The 24,708-nt window shown below is 38.5% G+C and overlaps 1 long non-coding RNA gene across 1 annotated transcript; it reads right to left on the bottom strand.

Annotated features, from left to right (window-relative positions):
* Positions 1 to 5,533: 5,533 nt before the first annotated feature.
* LOC120497038 lies at positions 5,534 to 17,907 on the bottom strand. Its single transcript, XR_005626422.1, has 3 exons — positions 17,873 to 17,907; positions 14,661 to 14,734; positions 5,534 to 5,621 (listed from the first exon to the last, which is right to left on the bottom strand). It is a non-coding gene; the product is annotated as an uncharacterized LOC120497038 (long non-coding RNA).
* Between the last annotated feature and the right edge of the window lie 6,801 nt (positions 17,908 to 24,708).

The following is a 24,708-nucleotide window of genomic DNA, read 5'->3' as shown; positions in this document are numbered from 1 at the left end:
GCAGCTCCAAAATTACTTTTGAGAATCCCCCTGATGAATGGAAATATAGTCTAGTTCCCCAACCTTTTAAATGTTTAGAGACCTTTTTAATTTCTTTTATATTATTATGCTTTTTTTGGACAAAAACTACACAGCTAGCCCTTACGGGACTAAAATTGAGGAGTTACTTCAAAAAAACACCGCCAAACTGTTCTTTTAGATTAATGAATTCAAAGCATTAAATATATACACTTATATTTTACTATGGCCAATGCATGGAAAATAGATTAGTGACTGTTGATGCTGGAACTATTATGGGAAACTAGGTTGTGGGGGTTTTTCAAAGGATAATATATTTGAAAAACTTAAGATCTGTTAGAGGCTGAACTCCTCTTTTTCAGAATCCATATTTTCCAATCATCTTCTCAGAAAAGCACACAGCACAGTAACAAGAGAAAGTTGAACTTATTTGAATCAATTCAGGTTATAAATTTATGAAACTTAAGACCGGAAAAGACTGCTTGATAAAGCAATCTGAGTGCTTCTATAGGACAAACGATCAAATTTCCTCTGGCTTCTATCACCTTGTGGTCCCATCACTGTATCTGACTGACACAGTGTGTTTGGCTAAAGCAAGCCTTGATGACAGCCCTCCACCTGAGGGACAGCTGAGATATTTATTTAGGCACAACATACGCATCTAGAACATGGCCACTAAAGGGAGTTTAGACACAGACACAAAGGTAACTAGCCACTGACAACAATCTAAAACCTTAAAAATTCCCTCTGGAATTATGCATATCCATTTTGGATACAAAATCATCAACTTTCCCTGAAATGGTTGAAAAGCTGTATCATGATGTTTTTTTCAGTTTTTCTAGGATTATCAAGGACACCCCAATTATGCAGTCCTAGCTGTGCTGCCAAACCCACTCAGCACTGAAGAACTAGTTCTTCTCATGTCCAGCTGTTCAGTCAGGCACATCTTTACCAAACTTTCAACTGACCCACTGAATTCAGGTTTCTGCAGTGACTGATGTCCCAAAATTCTTGAAGTCTGGAGGTTGTAAAAAAGCTGTTTTCAATTGCAGAACTGCTATAGAAAAAAAAAAATCATCTTTTAAACAGTGTGCTATGTTATCCTACAAGGAGAAGAAAATGGAAGTTAAGATTAAAAAGTCATCTACAATAATGAGGAATATCCTCAGATTTTCTTCATGGGATGTCTTTTATTTCACTGAGTGAGCCTAGTTTATTGACTTTATTGACTTCAATAGATCAGTCGGGAAACAGCAGCCTGCATGCTTACTTGTTTATGCATCCTTTTATGAACTAAAGTACATTTTGCTCTCCTGGGAAGAGGAAGTGTCTCTTTAGTCCCCAAAACTAAATTTCCATTATCATAAAATAATGCTACTAATATGAGTTATGATAGAAACACTTGGAAACATTACAGTCTGTAATTTTTTTAATACTTTGGCATAATCAACCCAAAATCAGAAGATGCATTCAGATTAGTGCTCTGGTCATCACTACTTCTAAGAGTTCTTTGTAAGGTCTTTGTGAAATTATAGACTATAGCTCTTAAAGCTAAAAAGGATCACATAAAATATTTCATGTTGTTCTCTGTAGCACAATATAATTTCACCCAGCTGTGAATCCATTGTGTGCTAAGGCATACCAACCGCTCTCAGTTTGCAGACTTCAAGAAATGGTAAGCTCACTGCTCCTCTTCATAATTTGTCCCAGTGGCTGATAACTTCATTGTTAGCAACTGAGGAGTAACGCTAATCTAACTGGCAACCAAAAAATACTGGGAATAGCACTACCTGTTTAAACACTGATATGCAAGATAATTAACCTTTTTGCCAGGTCTGGTCATTGTAAAAGCAATAAGGATTTAAGATTTTAATTTATTAAAGCAAATTTTTGCATTTGTCTCTCATTCATTCATGTTTCTAGAAGCTTATAAAATTTGGAGGCAAATCCATGTTCTGTTTTCCATCTCCATAGGCCACAATGCTTTCAAACAATGACTGGTACTTTCTTCTGTAGCTTTCTGTGATTTTCATGCAGCTTTTTTTCAGGATAGAATGGAAGCCGCCTTCTCACAATGAAATTATTCCCATACGCATTCATAGCTGAAAGTTCATGAGAGCTGCACATGCACAAAAAAGGAATAAGAAATGTGAATACTCTTTGGGACGCCACAGAACACATTTCCAGATAAAATAATAGTCTGCATTTTTGTAGATCTTTCCGTCTTCAAAGTACTGGACGTGCATTCATCATCAGATATTAAATATCCTATGTGTTATTTTACTAAGGTTCAGCTTCTGAGCATCACGGTCAGATTCAGCTGCTGCAGTTCCAGGGGTGACAAAAACCATTGTGTGACTGGAAGACTCTGTAGTGCACCCGACTTTGACACATACATTGCCAGCAGCATTCTTGGAAATTTCACTCCCTGGAAGAAGGGTAGGATATGGAAAGAGCGTGTGGCACAAAGGCTGACTGCTACCATTTATTAAGACCAGGTGGTCTTGATGGGTGGGCTACAACCCCCTTATCTGCCCTCCCTCTGCAAATCTGTACTTACTTTGAAGCTTTACACTTACAAGTTCTGAGTCCTTTATTAGAAGCTGAGGCTCAGCAGCGCAGAGGATTAGTCTTTATTGTCTCACTCATGGCCAGGCCTGTCTGAAGGTCCTTTTCTTCTGTAAGAAGTGGTTATTGACAGCAGAATTCCTGTGGAGGATAACTCCCAGAATATATCCGTACATGGCAAGGAACCACGGTGCAGTGACTCCTGAGGCAACCTGACAGCTGAGATAGTCCTGAAGCACTTGCAGAGGAGCTGCTGAGGTCCCAAAGGAGACTCAGATATGTTTATATGGCCCTGCACCCAAGTAGTAAGCCCTCACTCTAGCTCAGAGTCACCTTGATAGAGCTTTACCAGCTCAATGCCCATCTCACCATGACCACAGCAACCCATGGCCAGGAACTGCCCACTGCAGGGGATTGTTACAGCAGTCAGCACTTCAGAAATGAATGCACAATAAAGACATAAAGAAAGCAATAATATACTTTAAAGTTTCATGTTTAGCATCTGTTACACTGGTGAGATGGAAGCCTAAGTTTGATTTGATCAAACTAAGCAATTCAAGCATATTCTGCCTAATTTTAGTCCAAAGAAAATTGTAGCAATGCAGAAGCAGATGATAAATCAAAAGAAGAAAAATAGAAGTTAAAGCTCTGTTCTGGCCTTTCATCTTTATTACCCTTCTTTATGTGCATATGGTAGGTGTTCAATTCTTTCCAAGTCCGTATGATATTCCCTTGTGCTTCAGGAGCTGTAGAGCTGTAGTTGTCTATAAAAAGGCAACCTAACAGTTTCCTGTGACTGAGAGTTGAATGTGTTATTTGTTACCAGCTGTCCATAGATAGTTTGAGCCTATGTCTTGACTTTAAGTGATCAAACTGACTTTAAACCACTCACTCACGGGGTGCATTCATGTTTAGAGAGAATTCTGTTGCAGTATTTTATTTCTGAATTATGCCATATGACTTTTTTTTCCCCCTAAACCACTATTAAAACCAGAATCTGTAATATGCCAAACGCAGACTGCATTTTTTGGAAAGCTGATACCAAACGTAACAGTAAATGAACCCTTCTGAAAGGTTAAAGTTGCTTTCATATAAAACATTTTCTACCAGGAAATGGAAGTGGAATGTTGAACTAAGCATTTAACTTGAAAGAACTGTGCACAAACTCCAATGGTTGCATTATATTTTAAAATAAAAAAAGCAAAGAGTTTTTATAAGCATACATATTTCTAGCTTCATAAAAAGGGTATTATGGTGACAAGGCAAAATGAATCCCAGTATTTTGGATGCTTCTTTTAACCTTCTAAAAGCTCCCTCCCTGTTCTTTAAATATTCTAGGGCGAGCTTTCACAATATGGTAAAATTCATCTAACAGTTCTGCTCCTTTCACTTCCTTTGCATCCTTTCTTCCCTGACGTGCAGGCTCATTCCTTCCCTTCCACTTTCTGATTTTCACATGGCTCCTCAATAAATACAACTGGATTACTAAACCAACAGAAAGCTCTCCATGTTTTTATTTTGCTGAATTGTTTTCCTACCAGCTGGCAAGGTGAACCAGCTCCAGAAGTTATATAGAAATTAGAGCTGGTGGAGAAGCAATGGTTGAGAACAGCACCCAAGATCTTCTTGGAAGACCTCAAACCCTTAAATCTCCTATTCTACATGATGTGATTGCCTCTTAAAAAGATTGCCTCCTTTTTGAGATGGTGGACCTGTTGCAGTAGATTCTGCAAAAAACTAATGGATGAAAGTAATTGTACCAGACCTGCTACTTACAGAGACAACAAAGATTAATGGCAAGCATGCACCATGCATGCACCATTGCTCAGGTGCAAATATTCCTGCATGAGGGCAGTGATCTCATGACACATCTTTATAGAAAGCAAACAAAAAGTGTCTGTTTCCTGGGTACAATCTTTTGGTTTGGGAGGAAATTAAAAAATGCCGACTTTACACAGTTTACTTGAACTTTGATTTTGATTCTGTGATTATTCAGGAAGGGAAGAAGCCATCCAAATGAGCTTGACATGCTGAGCTGCTGCCGATTTGCCAGATTCCAGTGTCCTCAAGTGTGACACAACGTTATTATTCAGTGTCCTGTATTTAAAATCAGAAGTGATTTAATCTGGCTCTCTGCCATACCACTTGCTGACATGATGACACCATGTAAATAATGCATAGCTCTGTGACCACACCACTTTCATGCCACATGCTGGGAGAAACAGACAACATCTGCTATTATTATTAGCCACATCTTAGATACCTTGGAAATTTGAAAAATTAACATCAAAATTACTTCAAATATTTGTAGTCTTCAGCTCCAAACTTCTTCGTTACAGCTCAAAAGGAACTTGTGCATCCACAGTGATTAGAAACGGAGACTGCTGATTTTTATTCACATCCTTTCAAGGTCACACATCTAAGACCATTTATAAATAACTGAGTTTGTTAACTGACACAAGAACACTGGCAAGACTTATATCTGCTGACTGGAAAGGCCACCATTTTAGAAGAAACCTCAAAATATAACAAAAACCCATTTCTAGACTGCAAAATTTGAAATAATTAGTATCAGACATTGCTCCCTGCTAACAGTACACAGTCTACTTCTACTCTTCAATCATTTCAAAAGGTAAACCTACCACAACGCCATCACGGCATGCTCATCAAACCAAAGTGAAATTGTGGTTTTCACTGGGGAACACTGTAAAGCAAAAAAGCATATCTAATATAATACCTGCTTCTTACATTAGAGTCTTTTATCATCTAAATATCATACAACCTCAGTCGTATTGAGGGCAGACAGAAATATAATCTGCATTTCACGGGACATGTAACAAGATCAGAAGTTAACATCTATAACACTGGTACCTAGCTACTGCTCCATATCCTCTCCCCTTCAATCCTCTGACTACCACACAGAGAAGGGAATGCTGGTATTTTTACCTTTTTGCAGTTTACAATAATGTAAAAATTGCTCTTCTTCATTTCCCTGGGCCTATGTTGTCAGAGCAGGACTGTGATGTGCATTCTTCCTGTGAAGACACACAGGAGTAACTATGAAGTCAGGAGAGAGAACAGAATACAACAATGAAAAACAGAAAGCTAGAAGTTGGGTAGTTACAAGAAGAAGGTTAGAAGTTGGGGTGGCTGTGTTATTGTGGAGAACTTACCTCAATCTTCACTCTGTGGCCATCACTAGTGAAATGCACCTATAGAAATATGCATTTGCCTACTAATTTTAGATTCCCAAAGCCTGAAATAAAAGAATATGTGGCTCAAAACCACTGAACTGTGCAACTGGATCATGATTTCTCAGGGCAAAACAGATGTCTTGCCCAAATAAATTCATTTAGAAACTTTGGAGCATGGCAAACATAAAAAAGAAAGGGAGGGCTTCTTTTCTTTTTCTGCTCCTATGAGACAGTCAGAGCACAGAGTAATTTGATTTCTTTCTGTTCAAGGAAGAATGCACTGGACAACATTCTGTACTTGTTCACATTGTTCAAAAGGATCAGCATTTTGAGAGTCCCAAACCAAGACCAATTCTTTCTGTTTTCTCCTTAAGAAGACCAGGAATCTTGTGGTCTCTTTTCAAAGGAATGACTTTGTCCAGAATCTTGCCTCAGAGATTTATTTTCACTATGTTATTTAGAACAGAAAAGAACACTGGAATGACTTCCTAATTTCTTTAGTAAATCTGTTCTTAATCTACTTTACTCCAAGCATTTTACAGAGTGTTTCTTACATAATGTTCTACTCTGAACTTCTGTAATTACACACTCAGTGGTCAAACTTTCTCTTGACCAGAAAAGACTGTCAGTAATTGCAGTAAATTGAAAGGAAAAGTTTGGGGGAAAGAGTAGGATGGTTGAGAAGATAACTTTGTGCTTAATCTGTGATTTCTGTTCTAACAGCTTCTCTGGGTATGGAGCTGCCCCTCACAGAGTAGTGACAAAGCCTGTCTTGTGGAAGTTTTCTACAGTTTTTGTTTTGCCTGAGGATTGGATTTCACAAGGCTAACTAGATTGTCCTTGTCTAGGAAACCCCAAGGGTGAAGCCAGATGGTGTCTGAGTGCAAACTGCAAAGATTGAAAGTGGGGAAAGGGTAGTGGTTGAAAACCAGGGAATAAAAACCACTGAACTAGATAAGTGGGTAAAGTACAACAAGTTAACAAGAAGTTATGAAGTGGCATGACAAGGGTAATGAAGTATGCTTTTCATAGGCAAAAATGTAAGTATTTTGAGGGGAATGTCAAATGTATTGGAGTCTTTTTTGTAAAGTCCACTCAAAGCTTCCTTTAGCACAGTAGTCTCTCTCCCTTCTCAATGAATTCTTTTGACAATTCTGTTAGCCACAGAAAATTTCCCTAAATTCTTGTTACTAGATATATACCTCTATATGCAAGAATAAATTATTGCAAACAAGTCCAGTACTAGACAAGTAGCAGTAAAAATAGCACAACTTACACATTCTTACTAAGAGCTAGCTCAGCAGTCAGAAGCATTGCCTGAACAGTCAACTATAAAAGCTCTTGTTTTGTGATAACCTAATTTGACTATTTCCTCTACCAAAATGTCCTATTTCATTGACTTAAAATGTACAGGTCAGTCCCACATTTTGTGCAGCTAAAAGTGCGTGCACACTGAAAGAGCAGATTCTAGGTTACTGTGAGATAGTGAGAGCAGCAGTGGTTCTCTTTGGAGGAAATGGTGCACTCTTCCTGCCATCGTGGTTTCTTGATGGTGGAGGAGGAAGGAACATGGCAAATAGAGACTGTGACACATTTAAAGGCAACTTTTCTGATGGTGAATGTTTCTAGAACTTTATCTGGCGTCCGTATTTACAAACGCAAGCACATGTGGTTTCACAGAAACATTCGAAAGGGAAGAGAGAGGAGTTGACCAGCACATGCCTGAGCTGCTGCCTGTGTTAGTTGAGATGGGTGTGCTGGCTACCAGGCCAGGCTGGTAGGGCAGCAGTGAGAGCTGTGAGACACAGCTGGGGATGCCATCACAGCTGTGGCAAGAAGCTGGGTGGAAGGGCAGAAATGCACACATGTACCTGAGCCAAATCAGAGCCCAGGACAATTCATTTCCTTGCTTCTAAGTTGTGGAATTTGTAGAGAAGTTTCAAGTGACACCCAAAAATAGCATTCTTTTAATACACATTAATGATTATTAATGATTATCCATACATCGTTTTGAAAAATTTCTTTGATAAGCAGTGCTAGATCTTTTTAATTTCTACTGCCAAAATTTTAGGTCACTTCTAAAAAACATGCACAATTCCACACAGATGTAATCTCTGCTTGATTGTTTACAGTTCCAGCGTTATACCCTGACTTATCTGTTCTCTTTGGCTAATGTGGCTTGATGATTTTACTCTGTGATTTCCCTTTTCAATCGTGTACATCAGATAGCAGATATTCATACTTCCCTTTCCTACATCATGTGACATTTTCATAATGCAGTGATAACATGGCAGACTTGCTTTTGATCAACTCTACAGCATATCTTAGAAATTAGCACTAATTTTTACAGTACAAATTAGGGAATGCAAGGTATTTATTGCTTGAAAATATTGAATTCTGTGTTACATCTGTAGAAACTCAGTACTCAGTCTGAAGATTCATTTGTTATTCTATTCTAAATCTAATTCTATTTCTGAAACAGCCTCTTTAAAACTGTATCTGCTTCATCTCTGTGCCAGGCTGGTCTCTCTGATATGACTGATGCTTTGGAAGACATTGCCCTGAAAGGAGACGGTGCTTGCAGCAGAGCACTTGAAAGCCAGCGCACCGCCATCCATCTTCTCCTTTACGGCATGTGCTGGGATAAACAATGGGGAAATCAGGCACTTACTGAGGCTGCAAGGAAAAGTGGTGAATCAGTTTCATGCAAAACTTGGTTAGGATTCTAGTTACAATTTTGAAGGTGTTCAGTGTTCCAGACAAACATACACTTAGCTTTCTGCAAAGAGCTTAGGTGTCTTAACTCTGCTTACTTCAGTTCAAGGTGATTGCTTTCAAACTCCTCAAAATTGCAAGAGGCAACTGCTTGAATGCCAAGATATGCTTTAAAATCTGAACCCCAGCTTTTGATGAGCAGTAGTCTCAGTTTAGTCTTGGACTCTCCACTGTATAAGTGCTGCCTGCCTACCCACTAGAAGTAGGTCATTACCACCCATCTAAACAGTAACTCAGAGTAATGAATGGGAAATATCCCTCTTGGCCTGTATTTGAAGTTGTGACATAGAGGCAAAAAGCTAACCATGCCTTTATGACCTTATTATCCTAACCCTCCAGTCTTACCAGCCTTCATACCTCTAATTAAGCCTGCAAAAAAAAAAAAATACCTCACTGACAGTTTTTCCTCAGGCTTGGTATGAGTAATCTGACTACATCTGGAAAATTGCTGTGAAAAAAGATGTTGTGAAACAATTTTTCATTCTAAGAGTTTTTTTTTTATTCTAAATATATCAATTTTTAAATTAAAAAAATAAAAACACTCTAAGCTAGAGTCTGTGTGTCTGAAACTAGAACAAAACCTACACACTTCAGTTAGAATAATGAAAATTTTATCAGTGGAAGATCTAGCAAGCCAAAGTGCTTTCCTTTTCCATTCCAACTAAATCACACATTATTTGGGGTAGAAATTTGGCAGGAAACTCTCTTGTATTATCCCTACATTGTGGCTGGACTGATTTCTTTATCCTTTTTTGATAGATGGATGTCTAGTTGAGCCCTGAATATCTTCAGCAGTACTGATTCCAAAGTTTCATTTGTCAGCTGGTTTCCTTGGCTGTGAGTTCTTATGTTTATAAACTTTTCCCTGATATATAATTCTATTTTTTTCTCACAATGCTTCGAGCCACCTCTTGCTTGCTTGCTTAACTAATGAGAATAATCAAATATCATCTCATTTTCACTGACTCTCTATTTCAGACAATAAGAGGTCACTTTAAACTTCCTGGAATTAACATGATTTAATTAATCTCAACAACATACCATGGGCCTTATTTTGCAAGCCTACCATCAGTTTTCTTACATAGCTCAAGATTTAGACAACTTTTTAAAACAAGTATCTAAAACCAGTTACAGTACTTCAGCATAAAACCATAAAAGACTAAAGTTTTCTTTTCTCATTATGTATATTCCCATGGATTATGTTGTATAAATTGTTATAGTAGCTGCTTATGTGGACCTTTCATCATTCTAGAAAATGTAAGGGTTTGCAGAGCTGAAAACTATCAGTGCTGCAAAAAAGAGTGACACTGATTGTTGAGACAACAGTTGAAGGGACTGACTCTACAGAGCAAAGAAATTGCACAGTACATCAGAATCAAGAATGTCACTGAGTTGTGAGGCTGGTGTCTTTGTAACCACTCCAAGACACTTAAGTAAAGACAAGGAAGGAGAGCTTTATTTCAAAGGGAATAAAGACAACTTGGAGAAAAGGACAGTAGGCTGTGAATTGCAATTTTTGAAAAGGAAGTACTTTTAGGAGCTGATGGGGGATCTACAACTGGCTAAAATGCTTTGGGAAGCTGTTTCTACACTGGATACCTACAGCAGACTGTTAGCCATGCAGCACCAAGCTGCATCACTCAGTTCATGGCTGAGAACCCCAAGATAAAGGAGGCTGAACTGTGACCTGAATGCAGAAAACAGTAAAGTGAGCTAAGTCTACCTTTCCTGCAAACAATTATTACCTACGAACAGGTTCTTCCTTGGCATGTGCAGAGTTTTGTACATTCCTTCCCAAGCTACCCAGTCATTGTCCTTGGCACAGTATAGTACATCTTTTCTGGATAAATTCTACTGGGTGCATTAGAACACAGAAATTCTCTGGAAGACCTAGCCCTGGGTTAGATTTTCACAAAATGCTAATTAAATCAAAAGTATTGAGCATCTGATAGCTTTTGCAAATTCTTCTAAATACATGTTTATCCTGTCTTTGAACAACTAACTGCAAGGGACTGGTCATGGCTCAGAAAACAGGATGCATGAACAGAAAGTTGGGTCAGGATAGTATGACTTTGGGAGTCTTTTCTATTAACGGGATGAGCACTTGGGTCAGACTGTGTTTGCTCAAGCTTCCAGATACATCACATTCCAATCAAACATGCTCAGATGACTAGTGGGAGCTGTACCAGAATGTGTCCCATGCAGTCATTAGTCTAATTTGCCAAGGCATTCTCACACTACTAACCTGGCATGCATCTTTCTAGTTACCATGTAATTGTTTACTTTTTGTCAGTAGTTACACAGTACCAAACGTGCCAAGACCATTCAAATGTTTTTGACCACTTCTCTAGTTCAGTTCCACCCAAGAAAAGTAACTCAGCCAATTCCAATTCTAAAAGGGCTACATCATCTGGCCATTCATCCCTTGTAGTGACAATTAAATAAGTTGTTTTAGAGAAGGAGTGTTATGACCACTGAATATAAAACTCACAATTGCCTCAGAGCTGACCTTCCCCAGGTAGCTTTTAGCCACTATGCCATTTCCTCTGAGCTGTGAACCCTTTAACCCCTGCACATGCATCGGGAACATTGTGTTCAAGGAACACTTAGTTCTTCTTTTCACTGTAGGACTGTCACTTTTAACATGTGAGAAATGTGGTTGTTTTCTTAAATAAAGGAAGTGTGAGTAATTCTGTGAAGCCACGAAGACCAAACTCTGCATACATGTTTGTTCCAACACCTCACATCATTTTAGGTTTGATGTTCTGATGTCCAAAATAACATTACTAAAATTACAGTGCTTTTATGCTATCAAGTCCATCTAGGAGAATTGTTTTCCTGACAATGAGGACAAAATTTCCCAAATCAGAGTGCTGTACTTGCAAGTTTTTTTATTGTGCCTCCATCTCTCTACTTGATAATTTGCTGCTAAGCATTATATATACAATATATATACCATATATATATATACAATACATATATAAAATATACATACTGTATACAAACCACCTGGCAATATTGCTTTTGTGTTGAAGAGCCACTAGCCTACAGTTGACTTTGAGAAAAGTTTGGACTTGTTGGGATACTTATTTTTGCATTTAGATTTGTCTCTCCCACTGTATTCATAACTGGGGGGTGCTGGAGGATGCCACATACCTAAATATGTACCTGGAACATGCAACTTCAAGCTCTGATAGACGTAGACAAGCCTGCTCTCTGATGGAACTGTCCTCTCAGGTACAGCTGCACTGATGTGCAGTCTAGAGAAAAGCCACTTTGAAGTCACTCCTGCATGAAATATTTGCGTGGCCATTAGGACAGCAGGAAACCTCGTGCTGTTGGGCTGCTGCCTGTTATCATTCAAGACCTATCTGCTTCAGCCAGCTCCAGAAGACTGAAGCACAGGCCATAGTAAGCTCAATGAGAAGGTGAGCACAGTGACCTTGAGGAAGCAACTAAGGACAAACTGTATATGGCCAAACCTCTGGCCACACAAGCTACCCACCTGAGCCTTGCAAAGCAACAAGTACCCCACCACACATCTGAGAAAGCCAACAGGTGTATGGGACCCCCAGGATCAATCAGAAGGAGAAGATAATCAGCTCACCACCAGTACTCAGATCCATGTAGGTGCTGAACCTGTCAGGGACAATGTGGCAGTATCAGTTTCAGAAGCAGACATGGGTGCTAGTACACCATGCTGTTCCTCACCTCCTGACCAGAACACCTTGCTGGAAGGCCTAAAGTGCTCTCAGGATGGGATAACTAACCTTCAAGTCCTACTGAATCATCTACAGCCTATAATCAGAATCACATCTACTTCCATATCACATCTAAGGGTTGTGACGCTTTTCAGGCCAGAATCCCCTCTTTTAAAAAGGTAATAATGTCTGAAATCATTCTTTTTTGAGGTTCAGAAACTCTGGATCTTGCCACCTTTAGACAAAACCAGTTAAATATGGTGACACTTTGGGTATGAGCAGCTTTCTTATATATGATTTGAGGATGACAGAACATATGTTCTTAGGTGGGTGAAAGGACAAAAATCAGGCCAATTAATTAATTATTTGAATGTTTCAGAGCAGGAGCTCAGGAGAATCAAGTTCATTAAATTTATTCTAACCCAAGTCTGGCCACTTAAGTCTATGGTAAAACTTTCACTGACAAATATGGAAGCAGGCTGAGACCTCACAGAAGCTTCTTTTAAAGAACTTCTAAATTTTCACCTCATCTCTTTAAAGCATTTTTGCAAGCACATGGACCTCAAAGGTTTCATATAGCTGGTAAGCTAAAACATATGAGGAATATAGCAAATAATTTGTTCTAAGCCACAGAAGAAATCTGTATCCAAGCTAAAAATTGGAGTCAGTAGTGATATCCTGTTCTTCTCACTGAGCTTTCAAGACCACAGGGCAAAGATGATGCTGTCCATGAGTTAAAGCTGTTTCCCTTCTTTATGAAGAAAAGTGGCCATGATGACACTTGTAGCTCTACAGTTTTCCCTATTAAAAAATGGAAGACAATCCTCATTTTAAAGCATCCATTCCAGTTTAGTTAGGCTGAGATTTGAGTGCTTAATGCACTTTAAGTAGAGGCCATAGGAACTATAAAAACTCTAAGATGTTTAATCTGATCCTTTCAACTATAATGTTGAAATACTTACCAAAAAAAATCTATAGACATGGCAGAAACACAGGGAAAACACTTCAAGTTTCCTTACTTTCTTACATTCTACAGAAATCAGAAAGATGACTTCTTCTCTTTGAAATGCTTAATAGTTTCTTTGAAAATAAAACAAAGCATGTATAATTACACAAGTGATTTTCAGCATGTGACCTCTGATAAATCTCAGTTCTTCAGAAAGATGACGAAATTATGTATAAAATCATAATTTTAAAAAAGAAAGAACAAAAGAAAAAAGAACCAACAAAGAAAAAAAAAGCCAAAAAAGCAGAACAGCAGAAATTAGAGAGTGAAAAAATGGCATTGAGGCAGATTTCAGGAAATATATCTCTTTAAAGCATTTTTGCAAGCACATGGACCTCAAAGGTTTCATATAGCTGGTAAGCTAAAACATATGAGGAATATAACAAATAATTTGTTCTAAGCCACAGAAGAAATCTGTATCCAAGCTAAAAATTGGAGTCAGTAGTGATATCCTGTTCTTCTCACTGAGCTTTCAAGACCACAGGGCAAAGATGATGCTGTCCATGAGTTAAAGCTGTTTCCCTTCTTTATGAAGAAAAGTGGCCATGATGACACTTGTAGCTCTACAGTTTTCCCTATTAAAAAATGGAAGACAATCCTCATTTTAAAGCATCCATTCCAGTTTAGTTAGGCTGAGATTTGAGTGCTAGGAACTATAAAAACCCTAAGATGTTTAATCTGATCCTTTCAACTATAATGTTGAAATACTTACCAGAAAAAATCTATAGACATGGCAGAAACACAGCGAAAACACTTCAAGTTTCCTTACTTTCTTACATTCTACAGAAATCAGAAAGATGACTTCTTCTCTTTGAAATGCTTAATAGTTTCTTTGAAAATAAAACAAAGCATGTATAATTACACAAGTGATTTTCAGCATGTGACCTCTGATAAATCTCAGTTCTTCAGAAAAATGACGAAATTATGTATAAAATCATAATTTTAAAAAAGAAAGAACAAAAGAAAAAAGAACCAACAAAGAAAAAAAAAGCCAAAAAAGCAGAACAGCAGAAATTAGAGAGTGAAAAAATGGCATTGAGGCAGATTTCAGGAAATATATTTTCTTTTTCTTTTCCAGTGTTACATTCCAAGATATTTTTAAATCACAGATATTGAAAACAGATTCCCATACAATTCTTAATAAGTTACAGTAGCCACCAGAGTTAGTGGTTCTTAACATGTGGCAAAAAATAAAATACTTCTAACTCAAGCCATGTCATGCTGGTATTTTACCAGCATTCCTCATGCTATTGTTACAATTCCATTAGTTGCATGGCATTTAATTCTTTCTGAATATAAGAACAGATTATCTCCCTTTCTGATATTAACAGCAAGCAGTATAATCATAATAACCATGGTACATTTCATCCCACTGTCTCAAGATACTTTGATCTTTACCTCTGATTTTGGAGATGAAGAAATTTCAAGTCAGAATAATGAAGTGGCTCCCTGGAATCAGCCAAGAGTAGGGCCTAGAATGGAAAAAACAAAAGCAGACCTTCACAAACTTTGTAAATCGTACCTGGTCTAACACAGAGAAGATTTATCATTCTCATCATGTTGCCGTGATCGGCCCCGCAGTGATGCTGCCCACTGACACACACAGCGGGTGCATAGCTGTGCAGTCCCCTGGGAGTGACAACCTCGTGGGGGGTCCTGAGCAGGGGCAAGTGTCCCCCACAGAGGCCAGGCAGAAGGATGCTCCCCTGGAGAGCTGATGCTGTGGTCCTCGACTTGAGGCTCTGCCGTTGGAGAACGGGCACAGCAATGCACAATCAGACATGGTGGGCATGCCCAAACCAGAGCCATGGCCCACCATGTCTGACATGTGGCACATGCCAGTCCTTACCCCCGGGATGTGCATCAGATTCAGATGCTAGGAATCCACATGTATTGGGGCAGCATGAGGACATAAGTCTTATTAAAAAAAAAAGGATAAAATGTATTACTCCTCTGTGATATATTCATAATTATTTAATGACACTTACTGTTTATACTAAACACTTTGAAATAAATCACATTAACAAAACTTACTTGATTTCATAGGCAACTTATATCCAATATTTAATATTTTAAAACTCATTAAAGATGAGTTTTAAATGAATTAACTAGAACATTGAGACAAAAGTCTTTAAAAGAGACTTGAACTATTCATTGAATGGCAACAGAAAGAGATTCTAAAAGAGCTCTCGAAAAGCTTGCTGTAAAGCTAAATCAATGTTTTTATCAGGAATCTTCCCTAGTTAAGTATTACCAAGCAAAGCAGAGTTACATATAAAAGTTCAAAACCAGAAGTCCTGTCATTTACACAAGAATATGTTTCAGAAGCTGCCACAAACTCCTTATGAGGTGCTGTTTACAAAACTGGATGGATTTTCTGTTCAAAGTGGCAAATCATGCACTTCCCCAAAAATTCAGTTTGGGGATGACCAAGCATAATTATGAAACTGGATGGGAAAGATGGGGATAGGAGAAAGACATGAAATCTGGAAAAGATGGATAATAATATTTCAATATCAACATCATATTTTTTACACACACAAAAATATTCAAGTTGGGTTTTTAGCTGAATTTCACTCTGAATTTGCTTCTTTGGCTTTTTTCAACATCACTTTTCCTTACATTCCGTGAGGTACGAGAAATGAAAAAAACAAACTACACATGACCAACAGTAAGGAAAGGCTCATTGCAGGACGCACAGGGCTGGTTATCTGTCTCCCACATAAAATACAATCCAACAGTGGCTACCAAAGGGTTGCTGACTTAGTTGATGCAAATGTTGCGGGCAAGTTAGAAATTTTGGAAATATCTTCTTATTTTGCAACAGTTATTAACACACTTCAGATGAAAGCTTTATTTTTCTTAAGCAGGACAGGAGTTCCTTGAGAGCATGAAATGTACCTGGAATGAAAGCTGTCAGTTTAATTTATATGAAAGATATTTTTTAATTCAAGTGTTAGCTTTAAAATTCAACATTTCATTAAGATGATCTGATATTTGCCAAAATTCACCACCAAACTCACAAATAGGATAATTTGACATTTCTTTTTCATGTATTATCAAGGAAATTTATAGAAATGAAGCTAGGCCTAAACTAAGGGTGCCTGTTGCTCTGACAAAAACACTGATGTCCAAGCCCAGTGTGTTTCCTTTCTTGCAAGGGTGTCAGCAGTACATTTAGCACCAGGGTGGAAATAGGGGAGGTTGGACTAAAGACTCATATTACATATTGCAGGTCTCATATTCCCACTTTGTGCCATTCCTGGATTTATGGTCTGGACATTTCATGGTTTCTTTAGAAGAGTTTTGACAGAAAATTGCTTGTCTACCTAAAATTCAAAACCAGCTTTAGTAAGATACATGAGATACACAGATGAAGCCTTGCCCAGAAAAATATTATTTTCCCAAAAGAAAGCAGTGGGTTATTTTTTGTTTGTTTAAGTCATGAAAAGCAGGTGAAGCAGCAAATGACAGAGGAATTAACTGAATAAAATATAAATGTGAACATCTCTGGCCTAATTGAAATACAGGGTTACTCTGTATGAGATCAGGTGAGGCCTCAGACACACACAGAGTTAAATACAGTGGTGTTGTAGGGATACTAAAACATGAGATATTGCTGCTGACCACAGAGAGCAAATTACAATTAAGTACACATCATTCTGGGAAGTTTGCCAAGGAAAATCCAGGGAGAGGTGGCCATTACTGCTGCTTTGCTTAAGCTAGGGGAAAATGGAGATGTAGTTGCTCTAACTCTTACCAAATGAACAATTGCACTCAGAGTACAAAGCAAATCAGTGCTAATGAGACAAATCAGAAAACCAGCTCTGAGAACAAGTTCAAAGCACAAAAGTAGAAATGCTTCAGCTCTCTCTGTGTTATCAGCTTAGCACTGGGGCAACTGCATCACAGCTGGCTGTTGCTGTGGCATGGTGGTTTGGCACAAAACTAGCTTCACAGACTTAAAGACAGAAAAGCACAAACAAAAAGTACAGATGTGGCATTACAGTAGAAGAAATGAGGGAGATTGAAGAGGCAAAAACAAATTTTGAGCAGCATTTTTACTTTTGATAACAGGGGTACCAAGAAGAGCTGAAACTATGAAGATAGTAATACCAGCAAAACAGAATCAAGAATATTCATACAGAGCTGAATTTCTTCAGCAGACAAAGGAGAAGGACAGGTAACAACTCTGGCCACAGTGACCATAATGGGTAAAGGATGAAAAGCATCCCAACCTACCACTCCCCTTAATTAACTTGAGATTTATTCTACTAGGGGATCCAAACAGACAAAAAGAACACTGCAAATGGCAGGAAGATGTCACATCCTACATTATTACAGCACTTGTTTGTTTTCTTACAGAGAAACTGTCTGATTCAGCAAGAAACAGATTATTCTGACTTTTCAGTCACAGTATCTTTAGAAATTTTCTACGGATCTTTGCTGGTAATGCTTCTATACTTAAGATTTAGAGGAGGGACTGTCTCCTGAAGCCGAGCATGGTCTGCAGCATTAACATGTTCTTGCCACATTCTAATTGTGATGGCATCTAAGCAGAGGGGGACACTTCAGCACCAATCTCTCATGTACCATGGCAAGCAACTTACCTCCTCAAATGCATCCTTGACTGGGTAGCTTTGTTCTGAGTCCAATGTTAGCTCCAGTTCTCCTGGCATTACAAGATTTCTGTTGTTAAAAGATCTCTTTCCTATAATTTCTCATTATATTTTCAATGTTAGAAGTCATCATTAAACAACATAAATTAGACTATGCTCTACAAGATTCTTGAGTACCTCTTTATGTCTAGATCAAATAGTCTTTACTTTTTCTTCTTTTTTTTTTTAATGTGTGAGAAAAATATAATAAGAAAATACTGGGAGTTTCCCCTTGCATGATTTCCTGAGATCCTCAGTAAGCAAAGATCATTTATATTACTGTCTCTCACTATTGCTCAACCTCTCATAAGACTGGGCATCTAAGCTGTACCCAACTACGGCTAATCAAAAAAAAATTTCATAGGGAATAAAAATAATATAGATGGAAAAGTCCAATTTGAAGCATCAGTTTCTATATAAGTTCTGTTTTGTCATTTTTGCCATGATAAATTGGAATTATGGGTCTTCTCTTGACAGATTTCCTTTTCCAGTGTCACCAAAATAGAGAGTCAGCACTTCACAGAAATCTCTGGTGCAAAGAAAGCCATGTCATAGGCATACTACAGAAGGCAAACTCATTCATTAGTCCAAAGTCTCCTTTTAACTCAAACACTCAAATATTAACTCAAATTAAATACTCAAATCAAATACTCAAAATTCACTCAAATATTATGTTTCATAATCAATAAATGTTTAGGACCCAAAATTTACTTAATAGCATAAACCAATATTTCCATGTGGTTTTTAAAAACTCTCAATCCAGGATGAACATTCAAGGGCTTAATTGCACAAAAGGCAACATCACCAACCTGTAACTCTGGATGACCTGTCTTAACACTGAGTGTCAAATCACCTTCAAAAACAATACCACAGTGAAAAAATAATCAGTCTGACCTCAGTGCACATTTGTACACATAATGGTATCACAGAGTTCAGAAATTTGAAACATAATAAATATTCTCATAAATAAAGAAGGCTTTAAAATAATTTGGAAGTACATGAGGAAGCAAGCATTTCGCTGCTCTTTGGTGGTAACCTTTTCCAGGAGTCCTTTCTCAGTCTGACCATGCACAAGGCTGTAGGACTGAAGCAGAAACTGATTAAAATATGCATAGGTACATGCATGTGTCCATGTTTATACACCTGCACACACATTTCTCAGCATGTGAAAAGGAAAGAATGGATGTGGGGATGATTTTAAGAAAGTTTTTCTGCAGGGTGAGCTTAAGGAAGCCAGGGACAACTGCTCTTGGTAGACTGCTGTGAGATTAAGAAAAAAAGGAAATGGTTGCCTTTGATGAAGGAGTTTAGAATAGGTACAGCTGCATTGAGCAGGAACAGGAACTTTGTAATAAAAACACTCTGATGTGGCATTTAACCCAAAACACCAGTCAGTAAAAATAAATGCACAACCACAGAACTTAGGCTATTCTGATGCTGTTTTAATCATTTTAGAGCATCACAGTATCTGGAATTCACTGGAAGTTAAGTTTCTAGTGATTATTTAGGTTTGCTGCAACCAGTTACTGGACATTTTTGTCTTTTACGTAGTTGGGTATAATGTGAATTGATTACAGCATCTGTGAGCACAAAGTTCTGCAGTGGTAACTGCTCAGTTAAGGAAATTTAGTGCCCAGAGCCAGGACACATATCACTCACATTCCTTGTTCATCTCTTTTTCTTATGGAGGTTGTTTGCATGGATTGCTGCTGTCCTAAAGTCCCACAAACTGAAGTCCTCTTGTTTTGACTCATTTGGGCTACTTTTTCCAGTCCAGTACAGCTGTCAGTGAGGGTGGGATCTCTTTGAGAGCAACAAATGAGCCAGATGCATAGTTCAATGGCCAGACACTTCAAGTCATAACAACCTAGTGAAGCAAGATAATTTTGCTTGCAGAAGAATTAGCCTTTATTAGCCACTAATACCACTTTTTGCCCTGCATAGCCCTTTAAACAGCTACAGCTCCATCGACATCACATTTTGGAAAGCTTACTAGTGGCACATCTGGTTATAGAAAGCTTAGAGGGCTTCCTAGAGCAGCTACCACTTATTAAGACATGAATGAACTTAAACTATCTGATGAGGAATGAGCTGAAGTTACCACACGCAGGCATTCATATGGAGTAAATCTTGTCATTCAGACCACAAATTCTGCAAGACATTTTTGCCTGTGTCTAATTTTTGTCATATGTTTATCGTGTGTATATATAAGTAGTATAGTTCAAATTCATATGAATAACTTATGAGGTAAGAAACGATGGAGCACATGTACAGAATTGCATCTATACATATATATTTATATATGCACTTATGATATTTAGTCCTGGGTTTAGAGACAGAGATGAAGTTGTCAGTACTTTTCATTTTTCTACCTTCTCTGCTTATGCAGAATTGAGGAAAGTCAACAGCCTAGCTGCACTCACAGACTCACTTTAGATATGTTCTGCATTATTCACTAGGATTTACAAAACTAAATCAGGAGTGATTACTTTCTTTTCCTACGGAAGTGTGCAGTGCTACCTTATAACTTTGTGATACTGCTGTAGATTAAAAATCACATGTTGATCTAGAGACAAGAGATCAAATCTATTTTAATCAGCTATGGCACTCCCTACACAGCAAATCAGTAGAAGCTGCTAAGATTCCAGCCAACTAAGTACTCACTTGATTTCATTTCAAAGGGTTTAAAGTCTAAGTAAGGAGAAAAAATATATTTTATTCTGCATAATGTTTAAAGAGAGACAAGAAAGTACAAGGAAGCTGTGCAGGTTGCAATGATGAGAGGGTGAAGAGAAAAAAAAATCTAAAAAAAAAATAGTGTATTAAAGAAACCACTTGCAAGTTTTCATTAATTGTAGTCTAGCTTTGAAGAAGAGGAAGAACAGCAAGTATTGTAGGTTCTCAGTCATGTTATTTATGTACAGAATCCAAACCAGTTGCACTTTTTAGCAAATATAACTATAAAGAAGACTTACAAAGGCAGCTGATGCCTAAAAGCAGTAAAAAGGCCAACAAAGGAAAGACAGGGAGATAACTTTAAGTTGTCTACCTCAAAAAAATTAGGGTGTGGGCCTCTGTACACTGGGACTGTGCCTTAGACACTGGAAGTAATGGTCTTGCTATTTCCCAAAGCACAGCATCACCTTGCCTCTCCTACAGCAGAAAGAAGTCTCCCTACAGATGAACTGCAGTTTGATGTCTTATATTTTAAGACACCGTATGTCTTAAAAGATGGACTGCATATGTGATGTCTTATATTTTAAATTTTACTAGTCTACTAAATAATGAGTAGGTCTTGATGTGTTTCTCCTGGATTATAACAGTAATAATGTACAAAGCAAAACCATGTTTTCTTACAGCTCAGTACCCTTCAAACCTAAACTGAGTAAAAAGAACAAATAAGGTTGAATTATTTCCTTTAATGTAACTGATATTTTCTGTGGATCAGAAGCATGGTTAGAAATATTTCTAACACCAACTTTTCATCATTTAGAAAACTTTAAGGAAGGCTCCCTGGGACAAACTGGAAATTCTGATGAACAAGTTTCAGTATGGAGCTGCTGACACGTGGAATCAAACCAGGATTTAGCATTCGTGGGTAGGATGTATGATCACCCAAAGCATACCTGAACAAAAAGGGGGAACCAATCCAACCAGACGTCAGGCTGTGCCAACAGAAATAATAACATATGTCCGTGTGTTATTATTATATGTTATGCCCATATAACATAACATATGCCAACATAACACAGGATGAGGAGGGGTGTTTTCCCTCCATCTGTCACACACCAGCATGGCTTTGATAAGAAAACTGTGGGTATATATCTTTCCCATGGTTACACCAAAGAGAATTTGTCTCTGCCTTTCCTCCTGATCACATCCTCCAAAGTCCACCACAATGGATTTTCACCCTGGCAATTATCAATGAGTGCAGATGCAATCACCCTCTTTTTGCAAGTAGGCTGGATAAGTTCCTACACAGCATTTGAATGGGTAGGCCCTTAAACATTTCTTGTGTATGGAAAAAAAAAATCCCAAACATCTCATGGAAATGCAAGTCCTCTCCCATCTTAGCAACACCAATTCTCCTCATCAGTGCCACAAGCAATATCTACCTTTGCATTTTCACTTCCCCTATACCTCAGAAATATCTCATGAATACCACCCAAAGTAAAACTGAAACACAACACAAAAGCTTATCTGCCAGTTCATCTGGCAGCTCTGCTGCTCCCAGTACTGGTGCCACACAGAGAAGGCAAGAAGGTGAAGAAAAATGGTTGTGCAGGAAAAGCTTCGAGAAAATACCTAGCTTGCCAGTTCCCCTTGCAAACAAAAATTGCTATCAAAGGTGAAACCTGCTTTGTACAACACACAGAAAGAAAATAAACACCATAGAAAGGACATGTGCTGCAGAGTAGCAGGAGCAGAAATTCCCATCAACACTGTGAACTGGCTAAGATCACTAGTGAAAAAGAAAAACAATCTTCTAGGAAAAGCAAAGAAACCTAACAACATGGTAAAAGCTAAAGTGAAGTTCTTCCTATCAGTGCAACACACTTGAAACTCAAGGGAGCAGGAGAGAAGGGAACCCACACTTGCCCACCATCCACAGAAAATTCTGATCCCGAGAACAAATTTGCCATGTACCACAAACATAATAAGTGTCATCTGCACCACGTGATGCTGCCAGAGATACTGACAGTCTCAGCAAGTTTCTGGATTTGATGTATCAGGAACTGAGTTGCCACAGACCCACATGGAAAGGACAAACCTGAAAGGAGGGATTAGAATTGGCACAGGCAACGTGGGTTAAATGTGTACAATGCTAAAAATCAGGCTGACATTTTTGTTTATGTTCCCTCTCTCCCTGCCCTCGCAAGCTCTCGTTATTAAAGAGTGAAGAACAGTGTCGGATCTCACACAGAGTCAGCACGGCATGACACAGGAAGTCTGCACTAAAGCAATTTTATGGATATATGATTTCAAATGTGATCAAAACTTCCTCCACGACTCCAGCTTTTCTGCTTCAAAGGTTTTCCCGAATTCTGGGGGTTATTGACATATACCTAAGGACTTCTTTTCTTAAATAAATAGAAAATTGAAGTGTTCTGGATCTGTCATAAACAGACATCGTAGAATATGGGATATTGCTCTGGATACCCAGGCAGTCTGGAATCAGAGAAGCCCTGCAGCTGAGGCTGGAGCAACAAGAGGGATTTTGCATTCCCATTATCTCCTATGCAGTCAGCTCTTGGCCACAGAAAACCTGCAGTTATGCTTTAATTGGGGATTTAATCTGGAGAGATTTAACTATATGAAATCTCTGTAGAGGGGGATCTTCCCTGCCACCTCCCACAGGAAATGAGTGTTTGGAGTTATATGTCTCTGGTCATATTAGCAGAACAATTTGGCTATCAGTTGCAAGGATATTTAGGGGACTTATCAGATTGTAAAATACTAAAGTGTGATGACTATACAGCAAGTATAGTGGCCAGTCATCTGTGGCTTGCCAGACAGAAACTTTGAGTCACAAAAGCAGGGGCTGTTAGCCAGTGAGCCCCATGTGCCCATCGCCAGCCCATTAAAGGATCTGCCACAGCAGAGCTGGGCTGCAGCACTGGTGCACCTTCACTTTCAGGGAGGCATACCAGTCAGAAGCTGTTCATCCCGTTCACCGTGTATTAACTTGGTGCTTATGTGATGCAGGAACTTTCATAAATTGTTCAGTGAGGAATTTCGGCAATGGTTTCATATTGCAAGGCTTCTTTTTATATCCCCTGTTGCCTTTTTCAGGCCCTATCCACCCATTCCTTACAGCTATTAATAAAGTATCCCTTCCTCCAGCTGTCAAACCAGGTTTTACAGTCTGTTTTTAAGCTATTGTTGCACTTCTGACAATTAAGACTTCACAGCTTATGCTGGTTTTTCCCCCTTAATGCAAAGTGCATTTTTAAAGGAGCTATATCAGCTGACATCTTGTCCTAAAAATAGGCAATGAAAAAGCTAGAACCTAATGAAATGCTTCCAGAACTTTTTTTTTTCAGTTCAACTCAAGTATTTCTCATAAATGCAATTTCTTCAGCAACACAAATTGTACTTCTCTGTATCAGCAGAAAGGAATTTGAGGGGAAAGTTAATTCTAAGCCAAAAGTATCCTGACAAAACCAGTGTTCATGCTGTCCTTTAAGAAGGCATGTCCTCTTGCTACCCCTGCATTGGGTAGATTCACCCACACAATGGACAGAGAAATGGAATACATATGTTATTTATGCTTTATAATACATATCCACTGCAGCTGTTATGCCTATTCCACATATGGTACATTCAGCACCGATCTCACCACTGTCTTACCAGAAGACTGCATCTAAATCTTCAGTAAAATTCTGGGGCAATTAGGAGGTTGATGCCTTGAGAAGCTGAACCTGGACCAGAGACTAGACAGAGGTACAAGAATGAAGTAGGCATTTATTAAAAGGTCTTAAAAGGATACACCTTGGGCAGAACAAGGGCCAGGGCTACACCCAAGATGGACCTGAAAGGGTCACAAAATGGACCACTGGTCACAAGGCCTCACACTTTTATAAGTTTTGGTCCATTTGCATATTGGGGTTAATTGTCCAATTACAGCTTCAGGTTATAAAGTCCCATCCTCTTTGTTTGCTCCCCTCAGTTCTTCTTTGTTTATACTTTTGGACCTGAAGTTTCTAATGGTTGTCCTTGGTCTCAAGCTGGAAAGGGATTGTTCTGTCTAACTACCCTGTGACACCTAATGTGAAGCTCAGAGCTAC

Source organism: Passer montanus, unplaced genomic scaffold, assembly GCF_014805655.1.
Source record: "Passer montanus isolate IOZ18808 unplaced genomic scaffold, ASM1480565v1 scaffold12, whole genome shotgun sequence".
Lineage (NCBI taxonomy): Eukaryota > Metazoa > Chordata > Aves > Passeriformes > Passeridae > Passer > Passer montanus.
The sequence above is the reverse complement of the archived record's forward strand: the minus strand, read 5'-3'. Positions and strand labels throughout refer to the sequence as shown.